The sequence below is a fragment of the Empidonax traillii genome, unplaced genomic scaffold (genome assembly GCF_003031625.1).
Source record: "Empidonax traillii isolate 1590-97213 ecotype Southwest subspecies unplaced genomic scaffold, ASM303162v1 scaffold103:size1334136, whole genome shotgun sequence".
In the NCBI taxonomy this organism is placed as follows: domain Eukaryota; kingdom Metazoa; phylum Chordata; class Aves; order Passeriformes; family Tyrannidae; genus Empidonax; species Empidonax traillii.
The window spans coordinates 629,664-656,056 of NW_020955296.1; the positions used below are offsets into that span (position 1 = coordinate 629,664).

The 26,393-nt window shown below is 39.2% G+C and overlaps 1 protein-coding gene across 4 annotated transcripts in view; it reads left to right on the forward strand.

Annotated features, from left to right (window-relative positions):
- The window catches only part of SLC1A2 (solute carrier family 1 member 2), an 89,931-nt gene that overhangs the window by 11,447 nt on the left and 52,091 nt on the right, over nucleotides 1-26,393 (forward strand). Inside the window, exon 1 of one of the 4 annotated variants that reach the window (XM_027882186.1) lies at nucleotides 20,653-20,742. The exons of the other annotated variants lie outside the window; for them this stretch is intronic. The gene's annotated coding sequence lies outside the window, so the exon portion shown is untranslated. Of the gene's footprint in view, nucleotides 1-20,652; nucleotides 20,743-26,393 lie in introns of those variants that run through there. 4 annotated transcript variants of the gene reach the window in all.

A 26,393-nucleotide genomic window follows, 5' to 3' on the forward strand; every position in this document is an offset into this window, starting at 1 on the left:
CACTTCAGAAGCTTACTTTGGACTAAATTGCTAATATAAATTTACCCTCAGTTGGTTATTGATATGTTTTGGGTAAGTGCTCCCCACTGGGCAGGTTCCTGGTAGGCTCTTGTCATCTTGTGGCTCTTGTCATCCTCTGGCTAGTCATGTGCATGCTGGCAGCACAGCTTCTGTGGCCACAAGCTGAGGTGCTGCCATGGCCTGTTGAGTCACTTGCCACTGTAAGTTGCTCGTGAACAGTGCTTGGCCTACGTGCCGCAAGGAGCACAGAGTGGGGCAAAGCCTGGCTGGATGTAAACTACAGTCTCCAATTACACAGAATGTGGAGGCTTCTGTTGTGAATTCATGCCAAGCGTGCAGGGGGTTCCTTGGCCTCATACAGTGGCAGAAGCAACATCCCAAGTGTGTATGGTTTAGTACACTTCCTTTGAGGCAGAAAGCTATCTCATTAATTAAGCATCTGGTCCTTATCTGTGTAAGACCTACTTTTGCTATAGTAACTGAGAAAAGACTTGTCCTAAAAGCGCACATGTATAGAAACACATCATCCACATACAGGCATGCGTATGGGAATTAATTAACACCTGGCTGCTATTTATATCACAGCAATTTAGGTCAGGAAGTGAAAAACAGATCAGAATCCTCCACCCGACATTTTAGGAGGATAGAATGGACAGATGACAGTGTCCCATGCTGGAAACTGCCAGGAAATACAGTTCCTATTGACACAGAAGTATCAGAGGAACCTTCACAGCTATGTAGGGCAAAGGCATACAAAACCTGTCTCACTGTAACACCAAAGCACTTAGTAGGAGGCTGCCTGCTTCCAGGATTAGCTGTTGCCCTTCTTGCTTGCTTTCCCGTCCCATTTGCAGGTGTGTGTGCTGGTCTGCTGAAGGGTGTTCCCAACAACCCTTTCCAAGGGGAACCTGGAGAGCACCTTCTGAAAGATAACAGTAGTGGGCTCAAAGTTAAGGGCAGAAGGGCCTCGTAGCAGTCACTGTCTCTTCAAGTGAGTTACTGGAGTGCCTTGAGGAGGACATTCCTGTCTCCTTTTTCTGGGAACAGTTTTGTGTCACACGGTGGCACCCTTGCAAACCAAATAAAGCTTGAACTCACACTGCCGCCTCTCTCAGGGAGGTCTAAGGGGTCTTCACTCTCACTCAGTAACTGAGGCTTCAATGTCTTTTGGATGCTGATCCCCTAATTGTGTCTGGCTTGAAATCAGTGAATAGGTAGAAAGACTTACTGGGCAGCAGGAAACAGATAAAACCCACAAGGACAGTATGGTTTTGTAAGCCCCATTTTTTTTAGGTAACCTGGCAATAGACACAAACTCATAGTACAAAGGGTAAAACCCCAGTATGTTGGTTAGTATTTATCATATTTATTTTTGCCAAGAAACTTCTTTTTTAACTCGATAATATTTAACAATGAGGTGTTACTATCAGGAGCAGTTAAGGATTTTGTGAAACGTGACACAAGAATATATGTAGCTAGATTCACACTGAAGGAATCTCCCAAAATATCCTGTGGAGCCAGCATATGTAGCCTTTACCAATAAAAACATTAGGATAATAGTATTTCATTTGTGAAATTTTCTCCTGTGTCTGGATCACTCAGTCTAGGTTTGCCATTTGCTTTGATAAGCAATTTTCTGCTGTATGTCATGCTGTTCAACCCGCATATGAAACTTGTTCATTGCTCAGGCTTCTTGACAAATTATGAAATGACAGTGTAGGATTGATACAATGAACTTGAAAAAATGTTAAGTGACAGTTTAATTCCACTGGGTGGTAACAGTTCATAATATTTTCTATTCATTTCTATTCTGAAGGTACAAAGTTACTGTGATACCTGAATCAGTGTAACAGCCATCATATCCCTCCTCCTTTTGAAATTACAGGAGGATTTAAGCAGTCAGCACATCTGAGATTTCTAGGCTACTCCTGACAGCCATATTCTGAGTGCTGGAGATGATGAAATGAAAGGGCTATAGCTCTCACATTAAAACAACTGGCTTTATTTCTGCAAAGGGAACATTGAACAGGGTCTCTTGGAAACTGGTCATTGCTGAGGAAAGGCACCTGGCACAACAGGACATGGGTTGGACAAGGACATCCAACTGCAGAAACAGCAGTTGATGCCTGGGGGTCAGACTTGACCTCAAGGCTGAGAACTGAAGAGGGTGGCACATATTAATTGCCATCGTGTACCTGTGTGTTAATGCCTGGTAATTACCCTGGGTTGTGCAATAACCATACATTATCCTCCAAGTGAAGTATTTCCATAATTTTAAACACCATAAGGACATCACAGGAGCTGACATACTCTGTTGCTTTGTATTTTCAAGGAGGAGAGAAAGTGAAGAGAAGGAGGATTTTGACTTCCAACCAGTCACCTTCTATTTATAATCCCTCTGCTATCAAGAAAGATGATAGTTTTGTCAGCATATTTTCTCATCCATGATACAGCAAGAGTGGCTACATCGAGCTGCTATTTTTCCACTCTATTTATTAGTAATGGCTGCATACTGGTATGCTTCAGTTGTACTTCTTTGGGGCTAAAATGTTATGTACAGGAAGACTGATGTCTCCTATCTTCCTGTGCAAACAAAGAAATCAGAGACAGTTTATGAGAGGTAAAGTACTCTCGTCTTTGTAGGTGGAAAGTTCATCTGTGGAATTTGCTCTCTGTCACACAGTTGTGGATAAGAAAATTGTTCTGTCACCATGGCCAGTCATATAATGCAAAACTATCTGTTTCCCATATTTTTGATCCCAGGTGGTGATGGTTACACTTTCACTGCTTGACTAGAGCAGAGAGGCCACATGAGGGCTTGCTCCTTTGGGTGGACCTGCAGTGACTTCCCTCCTCTTGTGAAAATACCATGTTGTCTTCAGATTTGTTGAACTGCTTGGGAAAGCTTAGGTTCTCCTTTTGATTTCTCTCAGGTTTCAGGTTTGTTTGCTTTTTTTTTTTTTCAAGCTGAATCTTGAAATATCCAAAAACCTGACAAATGCGATTTATTTTTAGAGGCAGACTGCCTTTCTCAGTGCTGTTTCTAAGCACTGTTGTGAACTGATGTGTTTATTAACAATGGCTGATTTGTTAACCTAGGCTTTTAGACATCAAAAGTACATACCTGAAGGATAGAGAGGACATTTTCCAGTGATGGGAAGTAACTAGTGCCAGATGTACATCAAAATCTGGAATGGAAAGATCTTTGTTGGCAGCTGACCAGCTTATTGCATTTCACAAATCTTCTATCACTATCTGTTTTGCTGACTGTTACAAAAAAGTACTCAGGAATAGGAAAGTCAAAACCTATCTGAATCTGATTGTATATTTTCCACATTATTCCTGGAATAATGTGTCATACTTCAACATGTAGTTTCTTCCTCATAGCTTATGCTTCTGACATAACTTCAGATACTACCTAGCAGGACAGAATAGCAGAAAAGAGAAAAGTTATTTTATGAGTCGATTAAGCATGATAACACCCTAGAAAAAGGCTTGTTACATCACAAAGTGTAAAAAAAGAGAATACTGTGTTTTCTTGAAATTGACCATAAACAATTATTGTGAATGGTCTTCCTTGTTTAAAGAAGATGCTTATACATCTGCTGAGACATGGGAGATGTTTTTACATACAGACACATACTAAAAGAAACACGTTCAAATGTGCAGTCACTATTATGTCTCAAGTGGTAATCTACTACTAAATGTTCAAGTGTCTGTAGCACACAACTGACAAACATGACATAGTTGAAAATTTTCCCATTTGATATACTGCAAAATTTACATTAAAGTGAAGAGGGCATAGCTAGCATTTGGTTTGTGTTTAGGTGTTACTGACCTCAAAACATTTCTTAATTTCTTAAAGTTTTCTTGAGAAATTCTGTTCACCATGTCCCAAGTACAGTGTAAAAGAAATATTTGGTCTCTCTGGAAGTGATCTTCACAGTCCCCTCCTAGTGTAAATTAGAATATTCTAGCAGGTGCTGTAATTTTCAAAGCTTTGTGATAATTTAGACTGGTTAGTGAGTGTACTAGACATCCTTATATTGTATTTCCTGCTCAACATTTCCTTTGCCCATAGCCTCTGGAGAAGGTGTTATAGGAGTTGGCTATATCTATATCTTTCAGTGTCTTCTTGGGTGAGTATTCTTCTGTCCACTCTTAATTCCTTTTGAAATACTCAAATTATGTATGTGAAACAGAAAAGACTCCAGATTTTAGCCTTAAATCTTGTCCTCTTCTAAAATCCTTTAGCGTAGCTAACAGTCATCCCTGACAAGTTGTTCCACAGTTAGTGTTTTCAAACCATGAGCATTAACTTGATGTAGTGATTCATATTTCTTTATTTCAAGGCCTACGATGGACAGCTAGAAAAATTGCAGTAAATACCCACTGTAAAAGAAAATATGTCAAGTTAACTTATCTGTTTTGTGTACAATGCTGAATCTGATTTCATATTAAAAAAAACCCCACTCACAACTCATCAAGAGTAAAAATCAGTGACTCCTCCAGAAGGGAGAGAGACCACCTTTATCTTACTGGTCAACATTGGTAACAATGGCTAGAAGTCTCTGACTTTATCTATGGATTCCATATCAGTGACACCACTCAAATATATTTCAGTAGGTTTCAAATCAATGCACAGGCATACCCTCTACATGAAGATCTCATATTTTGTAAGTTTTATTTAAAATGTCTTCTTCCAGATCAGTGGGATTATTTATTATGAGTGTTTCTGTGTGAAAATGAAAAATGCTAAGCTAAATTTCACCATATTGTTATTTTTTTGTCCATAACACTTTTGCTATGTTTAGTTTCTTTGTTTTTCTATTCACTCAATCCACGAAGTGGAAGTTTCCTACAGCTTGTTTAGTGCCTGTGTGGATAGAGCTTATATTGAAGACCCTGCATGCACTGCACTCCTTGGCAGTTCCCAGCAGACTCAGTAAACAGACTCTTGTGTGAGAGTGTATTCTCAGTAACTGTGAGTGCAAATATCCACGCTCACATAGACATCAGTGTTCACATGCAGCATCCCACAAGTTTGCCCAGACACTCTAGCATGCCTTAAACCTGAAAATTTTTCTCTCTCAATTTTTTGACCAGACCAAGTAGTGGCCCCTAACAAAAACTATAATAGGAATTAACGGTTTTGGCTACCTGGTCTCTTCTGTTTACACTATAAGCCTCTATGTCGTATTTTTTCTTCAGACTGTTGGCAATAGTTGGTCACCTGAACTAGAATCAGACTTGATAGTTGCTAGAACTAATTCATGACACAACTGTCGTGTTTTAATTGATAAGGAAGTGAGGAAAACAGTGCATTCTAGGATTTTCACAGTGCTGAACAAATACTTCTTTTAATAGGTGAAAGGTAGATATTCTGTCTGTTTGTTACATTTTAAATCTTTATTCATTGCAAGAATGAAGAAAAGTTAATTACAAAGGAATGCAAGGAAGGGGTTGCACATTTAATTGCATGTCTCTTGGCCAGCTTTGCGTAGGCTGTTTGGGTTTGCCAGTACAGACTGCTCTGACTATTTGCCTGTATTCTGGCAATCACTTCTCATTGGTTATGATAGTGGAAAATTTCATTTCAAGCTTACTCTTCCTTCAGTGAGACTACTGCCAGCGTGTCTGGCAGGAAGAAAGCAGTGTCAGTGGAACATGCTGGTCTTTTTGCTCAAGCCCAGACTTTCATGGAATACGTGATATGTGTCACGCGTAAATTCTAATGCTTTTCTGGATTACCTGTCATCTGAAAGCCTTTCTTTAGAAGTCCTTCACAGCTGCTCACAAACGTGCTGGCACTCTGTCTGGAAATGTATGGGCTTGCCTACTGTGAAGCATGCTATTTGGCTGGTGGGCTGTGCACTAACTACCCTGCACTAATTCCTCACACAGATATGATTACCTCAGAGGAAAGGGAAAGTATCTGACGATACCTTGAAAGTGTAGGAGAGCCAGCATGGTACCTTTGCCTGCACCTCAATGGATTACTAGTACAGGCAAGCCTGTAGAATTGTAAAGGCATTTTTGCCCTCCTCCTCCTCCCCGCAGTCACATCTTTCAATTCACTGCGAGTTTCAGCAGCTTTGTTTTCTTTGGCTGGGTTCGAAGCAGGGCTGCCCAGATGAGGCCAGGAGATGGGGTTAAAGAATTGATTTTGGCTCTGCTTGTTTCTGACTACCAGCTAGCAGTACATGGGATGCTTTGCAAGTTTGAGCCTGGCAGCTAATAAAACCACTGGAAGTTATGCACAAAATGAATTTGACTCGTACTTGTCTTAAAAATACCAAGTCAGAGTCACGGGCCTTTGCATGTTGCAGACTTTGCCCAGTTCCCTCGTGCTGTGGGTGTAAAAGGAGCAGGACACTTGTGAGAACACGTAGTGCACAATTGCTTTTGACTCTTGGGGAGGGACCCCCCCCCCCCCCAAACCAGGTAGAGCTCTGTAGCATGTGATATGCAGAAATGGGGTTAAAAATGTTACTTTCCCAGATCTCCCTTCAAAGGGCATTTTGTTAACAGTAAATGCTGCTATACAGTAAATGCTGCCTTACACAAGGACACAACAAGGCTGTATGGGAGGGTGTAATTAACACTAAAAAAAAGATGACTTAAGAAAACCAAACCAAGACAAGTAGATGCTTCCCTAATGAGGCTGTGAGGAAAACACTCACATTTAGTAAGTGGATTTTTTTTTTAAAATGAAATACCATAAATAGGCTAATGAAACTCCATTTAGGAATACACTGACAATACACCTTCCAAGTTGAAGTTGTGAAATGATATTTTTTCCTGCCTTAGAAAAAATACAAACCTGGAATTCAATTCTGCCAACAGATGGAGAGCAAAGATTCACTGTATTAAACAAATAGATTAATAATACTCAGATCTTCTTTATAATACAGAAAATTACGTATTTTGAAATTTATATTGGTGATTTTTTTCATTTGCTCCCCAAAGCAGAATGAAAAGGGATTGGTGGTTCATATCATCAAACCCAGCTAATCACATTTTTTTAAGTGGAGAAAGACAAGTCTTTGCTCCTCCCTATTTGTTTAATGCTGCTATATCTGGATTTAGGATAACATGCTTGTAAAACACAGATTGGGATGTGCAGGTGGGTGCTTGCGGTACAGAGAGAACTAGACTTGGCCAGAAACAGATTTAGGGAGCTGAAACTTTCTTATTGCCTGTTTATACAGTTAGCCTCTAGATGCAGATCTTTCAAACCCTTGCTGTGCTGAGATTTCTCTGCCTGTTCTCTGGTCTGGAGTGAGGTAGGGCAGCACCAATTAAGGAGAATTGTGCTGCTGCATTAGTCCAGTGCTGCAGCTGAGCTACCATGCCTTGTCTGTCAAATTAGCTTGTGTCTGATATCACAGTAACCCTTCTGGTCAACCTGAGCAGGGAGTGTCTGTTTCTGCCTGTCTTATGCTGCTTGAGCCCTGAGAGCCAGTTGTGGTGCAGCAGGCCTTCTGCAGGCTGACCCCAGAGCACCTTACATGGTGGAACAGGAAGGACATGGTTGTTGTGGAGATGAGATCTGTTCTCTGTCATGCGTTCGGACAAGAATCTGAACCCAAAGGCCAACCTGCCAAATTAAAATCCTGTCTAGACAATTAGATACCATTCTTAGGGCATTTAATACAATACTTTTAGTGTGGATAGTCATATTCTGGTGCAACATAAGAGATTATGAATTAACTTTCTCCTACCTGTTACCTACTTCTTCCCACTAACTTATTCACAGCTCATCCCAAATGTGCATGTCGAGCTTCTCTTTGGTCTTCATTTGCCTTTTAGATCTTAGTCATATGCAGTTTCTCTGAGTTTTGTTTCTCTCCTAGCCTTAGATTTTAATCTGAACTGTAGTCACCTGATGGCTTTACTTTGTGTTAGCATGCTTGCTGCCACCTCTAAGTCAGTGTGAATTCAGTGCTTATGAATGGTGCTAAATTAGCAATGGAGAAGAATTCGAAGTTGGTATTTGTCCATGGGTAGGAGGGTCTCAATGTTACTTCAGTAGTCTCTCAGAGAGGCCTCCAAATGTACAAACATTTGTGTAAATTTGAAAAATTTCATCCTGCCTTTTGCAGTGAGTGAATCCAGTCCCAACAGACAATTTATCCTTTGGATTCTCCCTGCTGTGTCTACCACAAGTAATGTTTTTGTGGTTTGTGGGACTACTCCCTAGGAACTGAAATCAATCTTTTTACATATATCACAAAACTGCTGTTAATGTTGCACATTTTGGTCACAGCTGAGCCAGGCTGAACTGAGTCCAAGGATGATCCCAACTCCCCTCCCTTAGGCATCCAGTTCCACTCAATTGCAACACCAACACCCTCCACTATATAAAATTAACTCTGCCTCTCCCAAAATAAAGACCTTAAGATATTACACTGTGCTTTTACTCTGTCCATCATAGAGGAGTGGCCCTATTAGAGAAGCAAGGTTGAGTACATGTGCATGACTAGTGCAGTAGTGAACTGTGTATTGTTAATAATAATAATTACTCCAAGCTTGTAAAAATGGCCCAACCTATAAGACCTCCCCTTTTGAAATCATGGTCAGCACCACAAAGCAAACTGTATATCTGTCACCATTCCTTCTGACGTGCTTTTATGCTCCAGGGAACTGCAGGAGCTGTGCAAAAACGTGACACAGACCTTCCTGGGCAAAGGACACAGGCTGTTTTCACATTGGAGGTGGTTATGTGAGTGCATGTATGCTCATATGCAACTGGTGCTCCATTAGGAGAAATAGATCCTAGTATAATGTGAACATGAAACTCAGCAGCTCTTGTCCAGGAAGTGCAGTGACACAGAAAATGGAAACAAGGAGTATTTATTGTCACTTTCTCTTAGCCAGGTGACTTTGCAGACAGTGAGATGTATTATCTGCTTGTGTTCACTGGTCATCACTCTGCTGACTTCAGTGCAGTTCTGTCAGATTATGCCAGCAGAGATCTGACCTTCTGCTTGCCTGAAATTTATACAGACCGTTCATCATTCAGGCTGTGTGTTTTATGGGGCAACCTCAGCTGTAGTGTATGCACATCTACCTGCCTTTGTCAAGTCATAGACGGTTCATGTTCAAAGCAGCCCAAATATGTTTTTATGGATAGAGATCCCAGACATTACCATGGCAACCTAATGCTGTCAGTCAGGAGTAAATTATTAATGGTTTTCAGCAGCAGAAAATGCAAAATCCTATTCCTGATCACTGTGCACTGTGGTGTCATGTGTTTTAATGAGAAAATAGCACAAGACTTTTGTAGCACTGGGATTTCACAGTATATTATGGAAGCTGTATTTTTCTTTGTATATTTTTCTTGGAGCACTGTTTTCTACTCTCAAGCTTTAAGCAGCTCTAGCAGTTTATCTAACTATTAACAGACGGAATGGGTTATGTTTAAAAGGGAATTTCTTCCTCTGAGCTTCAAAGTTCCAATGAAGAACTCATGTGTTTTAAATTTTGTAAGAAGATGCCTTCTGACATTTAAAAAGTTACTATTTTAAATTAAAATCTAAGTGTTTTTTTGACCAATACATACGTAGGGAAAGATTGTGGTGGTCTAATTTTTTAAGGAAATGAAAGCTAAGCCGATGAGCTCTGAAATTCTGGTTTTGTACTATTTATTGAGAATTTTCATAATGGATTTCACTTGCTTAGATCTACCCTCCCCCGAACATACTTCAAACATTTTCTTTTATAAAATTTCCTGGAAATTCCTTTTAGGGTCTAGTATGAAAATCATCGTGAAGATAAGAGGACAATTCACTTGGAAATGAAACATGCCAGTGGCATCATTTGAGGGCAGAATATTTTCCATCTTTAATGTCAAGATCAAGGTATACTTCTGGTATTGGCAGAGAGAGCAGCTGTTCTCTGAAGGGTCAGACAACTACTTTAAAGCTTACAAAACTTGTTGACACAATGCTTACTTTTTCAAAAGGCTCTTAGTAACTTCTGTTGTAGGATTTTACTACTTGAAGACTACTTGTAGATGTGATCCTGCTTATCAATTTTTCTCATGTGTACCATCAGGTTTTTTTGGGTTTTCAGATTTGTCTTTATTCTTACTCACTAAGGGATTTGATTGGTGACTCACAGGTAAGAATTACATTTCTGGTAGTGTTACAAAAATGGCAGAAAGCCTTTAAAATGTGATTTAAGAAACACATGGGTATTAACCTCTACTATTCATGGTCTGTGAATATGCTCTAGGAAAATACAGATATTTAACAGGTATGCCAAGAAGAAAATTCACTAGATGTAGTTGTGCTTAAAAATACTGGGAATGTGATCCTAAATTTATTTGTTGAAGCATGTAGATAATTGAGTACCTGTCAATCACATAATACATTTTTCCCACCTAGGACTAATATGCTTCCCAAATGGTCTGTGCCATATAGGTGCATTTTCATGTTAGTTCTGAAAGGGTTGTGTATGAGTCTTTCTCATTTCTCTAGGCTGCTGCTCCTGGCTGGAGAGAGATGGGTGGCTGAGGTGGGGTGCTGTGCGTAGCTCCCCTCTTATGCCCTATGAACAGGGATTTGTGGCTTTGGGACAGTTTCAGAGCTTGTTGTTGGGCTATACAGCTTAATCAAAGTCTCCTTCCTACCCCAGCTTTTCCCTTTGGGATGGCTGGTATACACAGACATCACTGTAGGCTGATAATTATTGTTGTGATCTTTATTAGCGCAGATTTTTCCATAGCTCTTCTTGTCCTCTCTCGACACTCCAGCTAGGCTTTGATACGCTGGAATGAGACCAAAGACAGGTTTTACATGCAGGATTTGAAATCTATAGCTGATGGTCTAGGGCAGATATTAAAACCTCATCAGCCAAACAGACTAGAACTGTATCTGCTTGGCTGTCCATCACAAGCCCTTTAATGAGTCTTTTGGAAAAAAGATAAAACCAAGACATCAGTGGTGTAGGTTGCCTCGCTTTGCTGAGGCACCTGGCAGGTGGCATTGATCATTTCTAGGAAAAGCAATAAACTGAAGAGTAGGCAGCTTTCTTGCCAACTGTTCAAGCCAGATCATGCTTCACTGCAACTTTATAGAGGTAAATGTGTGATCCCATTTCAGAGGGAATGGGAGACCTCAGCTGTTCAGCAAAGCTAGGAGCAGATCAGGCCAACCAGGTGACCTCAAATGAGTGGCAGCACAGCAGGCTTCTTGGAAAAACTTCTAGTTCAAAGCACAGACTCCTGCTCTTTGTCAGGTTTTTGTTAGAAGTGAGTTTTCTATGCTAGGCTGACAAAATTAGAGGGAAAAGCAAAGCTAGCCTTTACTGTTATTGCCACTGGAAGGAGAAATAGTGATTTTAATGTTTTAAGTGAGTTACCGTTGCTTATCTAAGGACATTCTTCTGCTGGGCTGTGAGCTGAGATGTAGTGCTGCAGGTTGAAATACATATTTGTACCATCAAGAAAGGAAAGAAATTAATTTGCTTGGTCCTCGTGTGATATAATTAGGAATATTCAGATGGGGGGAAAAAACAAGGGGAAAATGAGTTTGAATTTACTGAAAAAAATCCAAATGCATGCACGTATTTATATAGTAATGACAAGATTCATTAGACAGTTCTGGAGATTCTCAGGAGAAGCAGGGAAAGATAAATTTCTTAAAATTTTAATGAGCAAACCAGACAAACGACTCTAGCATACCACAAGGCACACTCACCTGAATTGCCCAGGAAGTGCCCAGATGGCCTACTAGATACCAGATTTAGAGTTTTATTTGAGAGGAGAAAGGTCAAAACACCCTACTGGAAATTAAAAAATATATAGCCCTCCTGTTTTTCTCTCCAGGGGGATCATGTTGTCCCCTGAGGTCTTGTGACCTTCTACCACACTCTTTCTGGATATACTCACCATACAAAATAGGAAGGAGAGTGCTTGCTTATCTCCACCATCTGCACCACTGTCCAAAAGCCATCTTTTAGTAGGAAAGAAAATATTCCTTCTCCATGTAGCATCCAGTCTGTGGTACAGAATGTGGGGCTATAACATTAGCAGTGGGGTTGTCTTTAGTAGATATTTTAGCTGTTCGGTAAGCCCAGATAAAATCATGATTCAGGAATATTCAAGGCAAATCCCTCTTGCTTGAGACCAAAAAAGGAAATATTACAAATCAGGTTACAAAAAGCAAAGAAAAGAAGAAAAAGAAAGAAGAGAAAGAAAAAGATAAAGTAGAAGAAAAAAAAAATCAGTAAACCACCATGAAAATCCATGAGGCTTGGGGACAACATGTATTTTTTGCCTGCTCTGTGTTTTTACCATTCAGCCCAGGGGGGCTGGCTGTAATAGATACGTACTGGTTTGGACATACTCGTTGCTTCATGACTGAGTTAAAAATAGAGAATTACCAGAAACCCCAGAAGTTCGGATTGTAACAAGAGCAATGCTGCTTTTTGCCGTTCTCCACCAATCCCTAACAGTTGTGTATTTCCCTCCATCCTGCAGCCAGCTTAGTCATCCCTTGCAGACAGCTGATGGCCACTGGGCTCTCTCAAGGGTAGCACGTGTTAAGCCCTGCCCCACTCATCTGACTTCCCCGTAGAAATGTTAGGGGACTGGCCAGGGGATTTAAGAGCCAAAATTCATGCCCCAAGAGAGGCAAAATGCTACAACTAGAGTCTCATTTAGAAGACTTAGTCAAATATTTTTCGAGACATTTACTTGCTTTTTCAGGGCGTTTCACTGCTCAGAGTCCAATAAACATCTCACACTGAATAGTACATCTAGATGTCATTTCACCAAAAATTGTGAATTATCCACTGTTTTCTTGTACTTGTATCTTCTTAGTTCCCACTGTGAAATGGAAAGGAAATTACTTAAGCATGGGGCAGAAGAGTTCAAGCCTGGTTTTGCAATGCCTTCTCTTATAAGCAGTCCCCGTGAGATTACTTGGAAGAATAAAGGCTGCATTCTTCCTGTCTGCAGAGCATATCAGGAAGCTGAAGCCAGGGTTTTTTTTCTTACTGAAAAAAAAATCAGACGATGGTCTGTGCCCTGAGACATGGTGAAATGGGGAGGTGCCTGCCAGAGCTCCCCTGTTTTCCACGTGGCCATTACTCCGAGATAGATGAGGAAAACATGTTTGGTTTTCTACCTCTACCCAGTTGGGAGTAATCAGAGGTCTAGGTTGTCACTTCCAGGACAGATGGAGTTGGCTATTTTTCCTCCTCACAACTCTTTTGTGTGTGAAGTATTTTTTCTTGTACCCATGAACACATATGTACATGTTCTGCACACATGACTGTGTATTTTGCCTCTGGGACCTCCCTCACACTGGAAAAATCCTTCCTAATTTTTATTGCATGATTGTCAACTGACCCTTACCTTTATGCCACCTGCAGTGATCATACCACGATGTTTCCCAGTGCAAGGGAAGAGGGCACTCAGAATTAGCAACTACAAGGCTGTGAGCACAAAAAAGGTCTGTCTGTGTGTCTCTCCATCCCTTTCTGTTTCACAGGTTCAGGCTGTGGAATTGCCAGTCATAAACTACAGGTGAAAGATTTCAAAGATTGTTGGTGGCCTTGGCACTGATTCATAGTATAATAAAATTTAACAATAATATGTCTCTAAAAATGCACAGTTCCATAAATTGAAACTTGCTTCTTCCTCAGCTGTTTTTTTTTTTTTTGCAACATCCTATTTAGAGAGACTAAGATAAAAGTAAGAAAATCTGAGCAAGAAAATCTGATGCATGTTTTCCTCTCTCTTTGAGATGCAGTGAATAGTTACAGACAGAGCTAACAAAATCATGCATTGTAGAGCTGCCGAGAAGATCATGATAACAACGAAAGACAATTAAGTGTGTGTGGCTCCCACACCTTTTCCAGACTGCACTAAGATCCCAGGCAAGTGTTGCATGTCATGTGGTTCTTTTCTGTGCCTTCCTTACCCTCTTCTAAAGGTAGATATAAAAGAGGATTAATTGGAAAAGCACTTGGTGTCATCTTGCACCAAGGTAAGCTAAGATTATCAAGAGATCAGCCTAGTCTGTGGTGCAGCAAAGATTAGTCAGGCTTTAAAATAAAACTCTTTGGAAAAAAAGTTCACTAAAAATAAACTGTCGTGCTTTTATCCATTAATAGGTATAGGGACTACAAATAGACACCAATGCTTAAAACAATATAAAATCACAGTCATAGAATGAAGAAACACTTGTCTTATTTTGAGATGTGTTAAATATGAATGTTAATACTCCTGCACTGAGTGGGGTATCCTGGGTTTTTGAATAAATCAGAAATTCTGCATTATTTTAAATGTTTAAATGGCATCGTGTTATTAAAGAGGCATGCATATAGATCTGCCAGTTGGAATCTTCCCATTAATGAACATCACTGAATTTTTTTGTGCTTAAAAATGCCTTGTTATTTGAATAGTGGCAGGGTACTTTACATCCCAAACAAGCTTGACACCCCTGTTAGGGACTTAACACATCAAGTCTGGTTTACAGAGAGCACCATGACTTCTCTTTCCAGCACAAATAGTAGAACACACTCAGTGTCTGAGGCAGTTTGATAGTAAGAGATTAAATGCAATCAAACAAACAAGGCCCTTTGATTACAGAATCATAAAATGGTTTTTGTTGGAAGAGACCTTAAAGATCATCTAGTTCCAACCCTTCTGCTATGGGCAGGGAAGCCAATCAATAAATAATGTTGCTCAAGACTCCATCTAAATGGGCCCTGAATACTTCCAGGGATGGGGCATCCACAATTTCACTGGGCAACGTGTTCCAGAGCCTCACCACGCTTACAGTAAGGAGTTTCTTCCTAATGTCTAATCTAAATCTCTCCTCTTTTAGTTTAAAACTTCCCCCATGTTCTCTCACTATCTGCCTGTGTATAAAGTCACTCTCCATCTCTGACTAGGTTTTGTTTCAACTAGAGGTCAGTGAAGAACATCCCCAGCCTCTGCAGGTTAATTCTGCTGAGTAGAAGAGTTTTCTTAGCACCTAACCTTAGCCTCCTCGCTAAACATTTAGTTCTTTTCCTTCTATCTACTACAGCCACACATGATAGAAAACAGTTTCTGTCTCATAGAGCAGCCTATTTCATAATAGAATGCTTGTCTGATCCCCACTTGGTGTTATATCCTAACTTAAATACCTTATTTTTTACTGGAAGAGTTATGTTTGTTATATTAAAACTTACACGAAATGCAGTTCAGGACTCAATTCCCACTGTACAATGACAGAATAAAATTCTATTTTTGTTACGATCATAATAAAGCTTTCAGTCACTTGGGTTTAGAATATGGTATTCTCATGATGGTGTGCTATATTCAGCATAACCTGTTTCCATTTCACCAGCAGGGAAGATTTGGGGCCTCTCTTGTGGGATCTTTCAAAAAGAACATGTGTTTTGTTATCTTTTTACAACTCTTCAGAGAGCCTTCAGATCGTAACTGGATATTATTTTGCTTCTTACTGAAAAATGTCAAGATGTCTTTGGTGACTGGCCTCGCTGTGTTCTGTGGTGGTGTTTATGTGTCTGGCACTTTGGACCAAATAAGGTGACAGTCAGTTTTCTGCACCTCAGTATAGGCTTTCAGAATGACTGACTGGCCTTTGGATTGAGACAAATGAAAAAAAGCGAACTTTGCAAGATGGAATCAGTCACACTGCTCCATGAATCATGAGGTGTTCTATGTGCTCACATGAGGGAGTGTTGTCATTAGAACTGTAAGGCCAGTGATGTTTTCTTTCTCGAAAATCTTGCTTTAATTGCCTTTAGACATTGTAGTAATGGCTGCATTTTGAGAAGAGTCTTGAGTTGAAACACGAAGATTTTCATTGTGAATGAGAGTGACTCAGTATAAGCTTTTGCAAATTTAGGTGGCATATTCTGCTTTTCTAAGAACATTTTATTTTTGGTTTTCTGCTTAGCCACAAATAGGATTTAATTTACAAGGCTATCTTAGTTGCCTCTTTGTTTTCCCTCTGTCAAGACATCATTTGGGAAGTGTAATTAGAAAAAAAAAAGAATTTAATACATTGTCTGAATTAAAGTACCTTTCTTTTTGATGAAATTCGTCCTAGAATCCTACAATAAAAGGACAGTGATTTGTTAAGTATGTGGTATAGCATGAGAGGAAAATGTTTAAGTGATTATCCATTGGCAGCTAAGTAATCTAACTGAGCAAACAGCGAAATTCTACATTGTTGGTCACTTTAGTTTTATGCTGTTGTATGTCTCTTAAGCTGAGTGGTATAACAAAAATTAAAAAGCAGGAATAAAGCCTGTGGTAACTCTGGTCTAAGAGTACTTCCATTTTCATTTAATGTGCATTGTTGCAATCCCAAGAGCGAATCCAGTGAGCTGATGGTCCATGTTCTCACTGCAGGTCTCATTTGAGTCAAGTATGAAGCCTAAGGAGAATTAGACTTAGCAAAAAGTCTAAGACTGGTGTTTTGAAACCGAAGGTCGGATAATCTATATACTTTTTCAAAGGGCAATATTTTTAAATGTTATTGCATCAGTGAAATTGAGATGTCTGTTCTGTGGAAAATGCCTATATCTTATTATCATTGCAACATAGTTCCTGGGAATCATTTCTGATTTTTATTGGAGTGGCTGAGATCATGCAGCTCAAAACAGGAAACACTGGATGCATTGTTATGAAATAAAGCTACTAAGAAGTACATAAAGGTTTGCACTGGTTTCTCACTATTGTGTCTAGGACTCTGCTTCAGAAGAAAGCACCTAGATGTATAAGGAATGTGAGTCCTAATATTAACTCTGTGAAACAAATGTTACCCAGAACTGATGAGAATGTCAAATCCAGGGGAGTATGTCGAGACAGAAGAAGGTCAAAAAGAGGGAAAGTGGTTCTTAAGAAACATCAGAAATTCTTGACAGCAAAAAATGATGCCTTAGCATTTTCCATACTGGTCTTTAGTATCTGTTTTCCCTCTCTATAGCATAAAAAGAATTCGGATCCTAATTTACAGAGATCATATCAGTGAAGTTCTGGGACAGTTATTTGTGTCATTTGCAGGCTCAGGAGATTGTCCGTGGGAAGAAAGTGGCAGAAGCCTCGAGGCTCTGCCATGAGTCTCACAGCGTTCAATGTGGCATTAACCAGTTTGAGTCATGGCATTGAGGGGGCTCTGGCATTTTTCCCCAGAGTGTGTGCTGCTGGCCTCCTCTGCCAGGGAGTTGCTTCTCCTGTGCCCCTTCAATCAGATTTCCTTATTGGAGCTAAAATAAAACAACAGTAAAACCACTGTATTTCTATAGTGGCCTTCAAACACATTTCAACATCTTAACAACGCTGTTGTGGGCAGCATTCCAGTCATTTACTGGGCTGCCAGGTGAAGGGAGGTACAGAGAAGTTTGGCAAAGCACCAAAGTAACAGTGAACCCGTGACAGACAGAGTCAAGGACAAGTCTGAAGGAGTTATAACTCTTAAAATGCTAGTGAACTAATTCATCATTAACTAGCTTATCTCCACTATTGCCAATAAAGTTGAGATGGCTTATTCCACTGTAAGTTTTCCCTTAGAAGTGCCAAATTGTCCTAATAGTTGCCAATCGCATTTATAGGAAACACTGATAAAAGGAAAACACTGATAAAAGAACTGGAGTGTGTGTCTTTATCAATTAGCAGCGGTCTTGTCTCCTATAAAGCAGTTGGTGATGCCTGCAATGAACTGGCTTCAGTTAGGCCTTTGAAAGAGTTGCCAGGTATCATAAAAATTCTGGCATGTGCTTCTACTCCCAGATAGCCTTTCTATCAAGTCTGCCGCACAACCTCTTCCTGGATGGTTGGCAGTTTTTCACAGGGTTCAACAGTTGTGAACTTTTGTGTTTTGGTTTTTTTTTTTCTTTTGGCTAGATTTAAAAAGATTAGATTGATGGGCAAAGCTACCACTAACCTTAAAGGAAAAAGGATATGATCAGCAGTGTAACTTCTCTGCTTTTTCCTATAGGCATTGTAGTCATGCCTTTAAAGCATGTCTATCTAGAACATGGAACTTAGCTTGTTGTTGGACTGGTTGTTTTTATGTCTCTTTCAAACTGATGGCTATATATATTTTAATAATAAGTTTTTTCAGATTGTCATGAAATTTGTATTTTTTAATGAAAAAATAAATTAAAAAATTTAGAAATCCTGTTTATTTTTCAAATCCCGACTGGGAAGTCTAGAAAGAAAGAACATATCAGCAAAAAGCTACAAAGAAAAACATTTCTAAAGGCAAATGTTTTGAATAACCTGCACATTGCATGTGTAAAAATAAATGGAATCTTTTCAGTATATGTGGCCTTCTCTTGTTCTGTTCACAAGAATGCTCCCTGAAACAAGGAGACTATTCTTCTGAGTTCATTTCAGTTCATCCTGTATTGCATGCTTTAAAAATAAATCTGTTCATTCATTTGGAGTTAAGCTATACATTTGCAAGACATCAGAGGGAATTCTGCTTAAGGAAATAATTAGTTATTTTTTTGACAGTATTATATGGAACCTTTTTTTCCCCCAAGACATTGTGCATCTATTTTCAGTATCCCCGAAAGGAATTTGCATAGCAAATTATTTCCAAGCTCCAGTAACAAAAGTTTGGAGATGGAAATATTCTTTGGTGGCATTGCTACCCTACTTGCTGAAAAAAAAATAAAAGGTTTGAAGCTTCCCTGTACAGTGTATCAATACAGCATGATTCTTTTTTTTATTACTTGAAAACTTCATAACTGAGAGAAAACTGAACTGAGGAGTGTAGTCTAAGTCTTTGGAAAAGGTGTCAGAGGGAAGGAAAGAATGGATTAGTATCTGTGAGATTGTAGGAAATAAATTCCATAGTAGACAGAAACAAAATTGCTGCTCTTAACAATTTTTGGACAGAGCTTCATGTACTGAAGCCAAAAACATGGAAGGGAATGAAGAAATCAAATTTTTTTACACATTTTTTGTTGTATATAAGATGGTGCTAGGGCACAGGTGTACAGTAAATGCCGTCATAACATAGTATTTCAGCAAGTGCAAGGAATGAGATGGAGGCTTCTCTGTTCCATGTATCCTCAGCTTTCAGTGGTTTTCTTTACAAATGTCAGATATTACAGTTGCCATCTTATATATCTTACTGAGAAAAAAAAACAATTGCTGAGTGTGACACAATGTACTGCGGGGCATAGCCAGAGCTCTGAGCAATCTTCTTGCTGTCACTGTCAGAGAGCATGGCATGATCTACAGATGTGCTTGCATCTGTTTTGTTTTGTTGTTTGTTTTCCTACAAGATATAAACCAAAATCTGTGACCAGCTGCATTGTTCTGCTTGAACAACTGAGGAGAGATTGTGCATAAAACCAGAAATGGGTGAATGAGATTTATATCTACAAAAGCAGGATAGCTCCTTCTTCCTAGTGAGCTAAATCTCTTTCCAAGCATGCAGCTCAATATTTTCAGAGCAAGGAGCTCACATCCTCCTATCAGGCAGCCCTGTGGTTTGAGTAGTTCCTCTAAAAATTGCAGAGACATGGGTATATCCCATTAACTTTAGTATGGTTTGGTTCAGGTTCAAAAGCATGGAGTCTTAGAAGAACAGAGGAGATCTGGGTTCTGTCTCAACTTGCCTAACCTTTAGCAAGCCCCTCATGTCAGAGCCCTGCTGCTTTAGGGGATTGTGCAGTTCTGGAGAACTGTATCCAAGGGAAACATGCTCTGCTCACACCTGCAGGAGGATGCACAGTGTGCTGCCTTCTGCCTGGTCATCTCAGTTGAGTGGCACAGAATAATGGGAGGCCTTCATTCAAGTCCCTTCCTGCTTCCTTTGAAGAAGCTACTGCTTGCAAAGAAGACACCCTGTGTAACTACAGCTTTAAAGCTGTAGTTACAAGCACCATGATGTGCCTTGGAGGGCAGAACCATAAAACTAGCCCTGGATGGCATAATCTCAATCTGTGATACTCCTATAGTATTTTAAAATATATCAACTGCCCCAAGTCCCAAACAGTTTTCTTGACAATCCTCAGTTCTGATTATTGTGATATTCAGTTACTTTCCTTGTCTGTAGCCTTTTTATTGGCTGTGGAAAAGGGCTTGTGAGGCATCTGCTAAAGAGGGATGCATCCAGTGATATTTGATTAAGCTTTAAGACAATTTGGGTCAGGATAAGTAACCAGAAATCTTACCATCTCAGACAGGCCCAGGAGATCGTAATACCATTTCTTTTGTGTGGAACTCAGCACTAGAAAGCTGCACATAGAGCACAGTGCAAGCTCTTGAATCTCCACCTGCTGAGTTCAGTCTGTAACGGTTGAGTGTAAGGAAGATCTTCTAAAGTTCTTGTTCATTTGGAATCAGAGGTGAAACTGTGAGATGAGCGTGAGCAGAAATGTAGAGAGTATATCACAGAACAAAAGCATCCTTGTAAAAACCATCTATTTTATCATCTCTTCATCCTTTGAATGAACCCACAGAAATCTGTAAGAACAAAGTATGACAGTTTTAGAGTTTATCAGCTCTGGACTTGGGTAGACTCAGATTTGGGATAGTTTGCATCAACTCAGAGGTTTCAGGGGCTCTAGCAAATTATTTTGAAACAGAAGCTGTTTTTCTCTTCATGTTTGTTTTTTTTTGTTTTGCTAGTTTTGAAGCGTGAATCAAGGTTGTACCTATTTCTTCATCAGCAACCAATCAAGAGAAGAATCTGCAAAAAACAGCAGCTAAGCAAGAGAGTTACCACAGTGAGGGCATGTTGTTTGCTGTCTGCTAACCTTTATCCTGAGTGCCAGTCATAGATGCACCTCCTAAAACATTAAAACAGGAGCTAAACCAAAGCTACTCCATCATAAAGAACATTTTGTTCACTCCAGCACTTTTAATTGCACAACAGTGCATGCTTTGTGCCCCTCAAAGATTTGAGATTTGAATGTACCCTCACTCAAAAAAGCAAGTTTGCTTTTGGGGAGCTTTTTGGAGTCGAGTAAGAAAAAGTGTCTTTCTTCATGAGATCCTGTCCTTATCTTTAGAAGTTAGTAGTTCCCATTAATATTTCCCTCTTTCTCTTTTCCTTGTGTACACTCCTTTTATGTCAGAATGCAAAGTTATGAAACTGGAGTTATGACATTCACATGCATTTGCAAAGAACAAAGGTGGTATTCATTCAAGTTGTTTGTGTTGTTTGCTTTTTTAGTTTTCCACTTCTTTATTAGTAATCCCTCATTTTGAATCTGTATTCCACACATCATACTTGACTTTGGATAGAGGTGGCTTGGCATAGGTACAGCAGATTCAGCTGTTAAAATAAAATAATTCACCACCTTTTTATGACTGGTTGCCGTTAAAATAAGAATGTTAATTCTTACTAGAATTAAGACTGTAGAGACATTAATGTGGAAAATCTCCAGCGGGGAGCAGGAGGAATTAAATACATGAGCACTGTAAGACTTCCAGGCAGTGTAAGACCAAACCAGTCTTCCATCTTCCTTCAGACCTATGCAAATGCTGAAGCCCTTACTAGCTAGACATGTCACTTTTAGTGCCTGAAGCACCACCTCATACTCTAAAACTACTTAGATGAATGTGTCTCAGTTGTCATCAGGCGTAGTTTCAGGATCATGCCTCAGTAAAAGGTTAATTTTAAAAGCCCCTTTGTGCCTGCTTCTAGGTGGATGGAAAGGGAAGAGGAGGTACAGGTGGGTTGCTGCTGCTGCTGCTGCTGTTCTCTTGTGTAGCACAATGGGTGTCTCTCAGCTCATGCCAGAGGAGACAAAAGGGAAGAAAACTGGCTGCAGAGGAAAATAGACTTTGTGTGACTCCAAGGCAATACAGTTGCAGTGCTTCTTGTAAGACCTTTATGATCACTGCAGTGCCCTACGTTATTTTCTAACAAAGGATTTTAGGAATAAGCTCTCCTTCCACAATAGCACCTCACATGAAAAAGATGCATATTTGCTTGTTGAAAATGGCAACAAACAAGAAACACCTGGTTATTGATTCTTTTTCCTTCACATACATATTTTCTTCAAACCACTGAGCTGGAGCCATGCTGAAGTCCTGGGGAACTGGCAAATGAGAGATGTCGGAGCAGATGATGGTCTGGCCAAATTCCAGTGTAAGCTTTATGCTATGGTTCATTTTCACGGCACCCCTCACACTGTGTGGAGAAGTGTGAGTGTTTCTGTTGTCAAGATTCCTCTTTTGAAGTTTTTTCCCATTCTACACTGAAGGGAAGTAAGAGAAGCATTTCATGTTTAAAAAGCCAAACACACACAGCCTGTAGGTTGGGCTGCTGGACCCACAAAAGCAAACAATGAATAGAAACATTGAACACTGTTTTTTTAAACTCTGTTTGTTTACATTCGACACAATCCTTTTGCTTTACAACTCTCTGTAAGAGACACCTATGAAAGGAACTGCCTGCAAAAAGTCAGGGTCAAGTACAAATTGTAAGAGAGGTGAGGAAGTTTGAACATAAGATTACAATTTTGTATTGTCTAATTTTCTTGCAAATGAGTTTTCAACTTTCCTGTCCACAGTCAAATACTACTTAAATACAGTGTTACTCTCTGCTGTCTAGCTCATGCTTCTGTGAAAAAATTCCTAGACACTTCACTCTGCACGTGCAGAGTTTCAAAAGCTCTTTTGAGAACTTCAGGGCCCAAAGCATTTCTGCATTAAAGAATCTTTTCTAACAAATGTGACTTTAGTATTTCTCCACAACGAAAGATTTGGTTGGGGAAAAAATGTTCAAAGCTGTGGACATGTGACACTGTTTGTTGTATTACTTATCAATTGGATTCTTCTATGTGTTTGTTACAGATGATCAACATGTTTGTTGGTATACTTTTGGCATATTAACATTCATTTTTGTGTCTCTTCCTGAGTTAATCTGGTTTAACAACTTCTAAGTTATCCTTTTTTTACATAACAATTTTTGTGTTTAGGCATGCTAATGTTAATCCTGACCAATAGTGACAGTAATTCTTAAGGCTACTAAAACTTTCCCACTACTACTTTGTTTTTGTTTCCTTATAGATTTGGCTTTTGAGGGGAAAAAAATCATATATTTTATGTGCAATCATATATATGGTTGTTCATAATAAATATCTACTATATATATATATTTTAGCAAGAATAAGCAAGATCAGTAGCCGTAATTTTTTTTTCTTTTTGTTAATATGAAGATCCACATTTCACTTGTGTAATAATTCATGTGACCCCTAGTCAGGAATTTGAAGAGTAGAAATTGTAAATTACTGCTAGTTTAACTTCTCTCTGAGGGTATACACTGAGGAGTGGTGTTACGAGTATGTATCCTGGCAAGTAGTGATGACATGTTTGTTTTGGTTTAGCATGTTTGCATTTGGTAGACCTCCTGGGATTTTACTTGCTTATGTTTTCTTTAGAGAAAACCTGAAGGGCACATATATATTGCTTTATTTGTGTTCAACAACTGATGGGGTTATTATTCAAAGAGAAAAGCATAAAATGGCATTAGTGACATTGCCACAAACTAAAAGATAGAGTGTCCAGCATTCTGTGATGTTTCATTTATTTGTCATAGAGATATGGCCCAGGGATGAAGGAAGTGTAAGAAAATCGGGGTAATTTTGGGAATATGATTTTATTGCAAATATTTAAACTGCCTGGAGAATCTGCGTGAGAAAGGAATCTGTAGACAGAGATCTTAGGGCATGCTTGCTTAATCAATCACTTCAAACTAAAGTCAAATCAGAACTACCCTGGCTGAATTATCAAACTGTCACAATGTGTTAAGCTGTTGTCTTGCTGTAGTAGTTGTAATTTGGGTACCCAGATGGTTTCCCATTCTTCTTAATAAGCTAGGCTAAAGGTCATGTTATGTCTTGTGATGGGAGGAATGAATCACATTAATGCCCCTTATGGAGACGAAAATATATAAGGACCTGAGGTAGCCAGAAACCTTCATATTAGCATGTCTGAAATGGGAATATATTCCAAACTTTCACTGAATTTTTCTCAAGCCCTAAATTTTGACCACATCCTGAATGAGGAGTAGATAGCACTCAAATGAGAGAAAAAAGCCCAAGATAATTCATTAATGGTCTGAGGCCTTAAAAAAAATGGTATCAATATATATTTGTTAGTGTTTGAGAGGTAGCAGCTCAGAAAATAAATTAAAGGTAAGGAGATTAAAGGGGCAGGCAAGTGAGAGACAAAAAAAGAGATGTACTGACCTTGCTTAACTTGGGAAAGCTAATTAATAAAGAGGAAAAACACAGTTGAGGTTTCAGCATGAAGGTTAGCTTTCTTTTAGGTGATGCTTATTAAAAACCTAGGACATATACAGAATGATAACATGAAGAGCTGTTATTTCTACTAGAAATAAGTGAGTCTAGACTGTAACATGGTAGTCTAGTGACTGTGTAGAAAACCTGTGAATTATTTTGTTCTTGGACTCTCTTTTAAGCAGAAAAACTTCTCGTTGGGAAGTGTGGAGGACCAACCTTTTATATTCCACGGTTAGAGCAAAGGGAGTTGAAACGTCCTCGTTGGCACACACAGGAATGAAGCAAGGGGCATCTCCTTTTAATTAGACAGTGTCCATCTTACACAGTTGTAATGACAATAGCACTTCTTTTATATAAAACTGGAAACAAGAGGAGATACAAAACAAGTAGATGTTGCCAAGGATATTGAAATGAGTGACAGAGGACTTTATACAGTGATGCATACCAAGTGTGTTATTTTATCCTTAAAATTGTGGTAACATTCTATTGATTTTTCCCAGCCCTCTCCTTCTTTTATGCTACATGCAGATAAACCCTATTTGAATGTAAAACCAATACTGGATTAATTGTGTTTGACAAAAATGTGTCCATGTTATAAAAAAACTGTGTTAAAGCAAACCAACTTTCCATTTAAGGAGTTTAAAAGTAGATTGGCTGCTAGTGTAGGTGTGCATTTCATCATACCAGACAATCTGTAACACACTTCCTGCAAGTGCAGTAATAAGCCAAGTTGTTTTTAACCCCAGTGATGTGTAAGAGAAGGGAGAGCAATCAAAATGCTTTTTCTTCTTCGTAATGACAATACAGGAAACTATGTAACAGGTTCTGGCATTCTGTGGCCTTTAATTTTTACATTATTAGTGCTAAGCAATTCTAATGTAGTGGATAGTCAAGTTCCATGTTTCTAGAGATGAATAGCTAAAAGAAGGAGAAACTGAGAAGATTTTTATTTGGTAAAAATATACAGTCAAAATGCACAGGTCCTGTATTTTCATTCAAAGGTGGGTTTTCCTACATGAATAAAACAGATTAAGAGTTAGGGTTTTGTAGCTTTGCTCTGTTGTTGAATACTTTCACACTTTTTTGCCTATACCATGTGTATTCACCCTTGTTGTTCATGTTTCATGTTTCTTTTTAAGTGTAGATGAAGAATGTATTTTCTCATCTAACACCTATGCATCCTGTTATAAATAAACCCTTGCAAAACACCTGTGAGTCACTATTTGTGCACCTAATAAACTAGTAAGCAAGGAAATATTGAAATGCTTGGGAAATGTTAAGGGTATAAAAATTTTTTGCATTAGTCTTTGCCATGGAAGTGATCAAGCTACCAAAACTGAGAGCTAGAGACAGAAGCACAGAGGACATTAATTGTCATTCTCAGTAGCTGCCTGGTTTGTGATGGGAAGGCCTGTGAGGTAACTTGGGCTTGTGGCACCGGTAAATGTGGTGGTGTGAGGTGCTATTCAGTGCCACTCTGCCCAAACCTCTGCTGCCTTCTGCAAGTCTGTGCCAGCTCTCAAACCATTGTGGGCAGTCAGGGGTGGTGGTGTGTCAAGAAAGCTGCAAGGAGTGTACCTCCACCATAAATCATGTTTTCTAACTCCTGTCACTCTAAAAGTGGACATGTCAGACTACCCAGGTCATTTTAGACCAGTCATCTTTCCTCTGAAATGGAGCATTGTTCTGTTCAAGTTTTGAGAAAAAAGCAGAGCCTCCTGCAACAGTAGAAGATGTTTTTTTCAGTAAGTATTTTAAGCTTTACTTGCTGAAGATTTTAAAGCAGAAGTATGAAGAAGGAGGCGGAATAGGAATAAATACAAGGTTAAGATAAAGTGAATTGTATTATAAAATTATTTCATTGTCATCTGACAATTAAAGCACAGAATAGGAAAGCAATACAGTGTCCCTAAACTTGTATTAATCTGGGCTAAAATTTGATTTCCTTGAGTTCTTAGGAAACTGGATTTTGCTTTAGCCCAGTTTGCGTTCTGGCACTGTATATCAATACATAAGATGGTTGTTTTAGAAGAAATTAATTTTTTACCAGCAAAAGGAATGCCCATTCATCTGCAGTAGAGTTCCACTGTGTAGGAAGAAGGAGAAGAAATCTTACTCTTTGT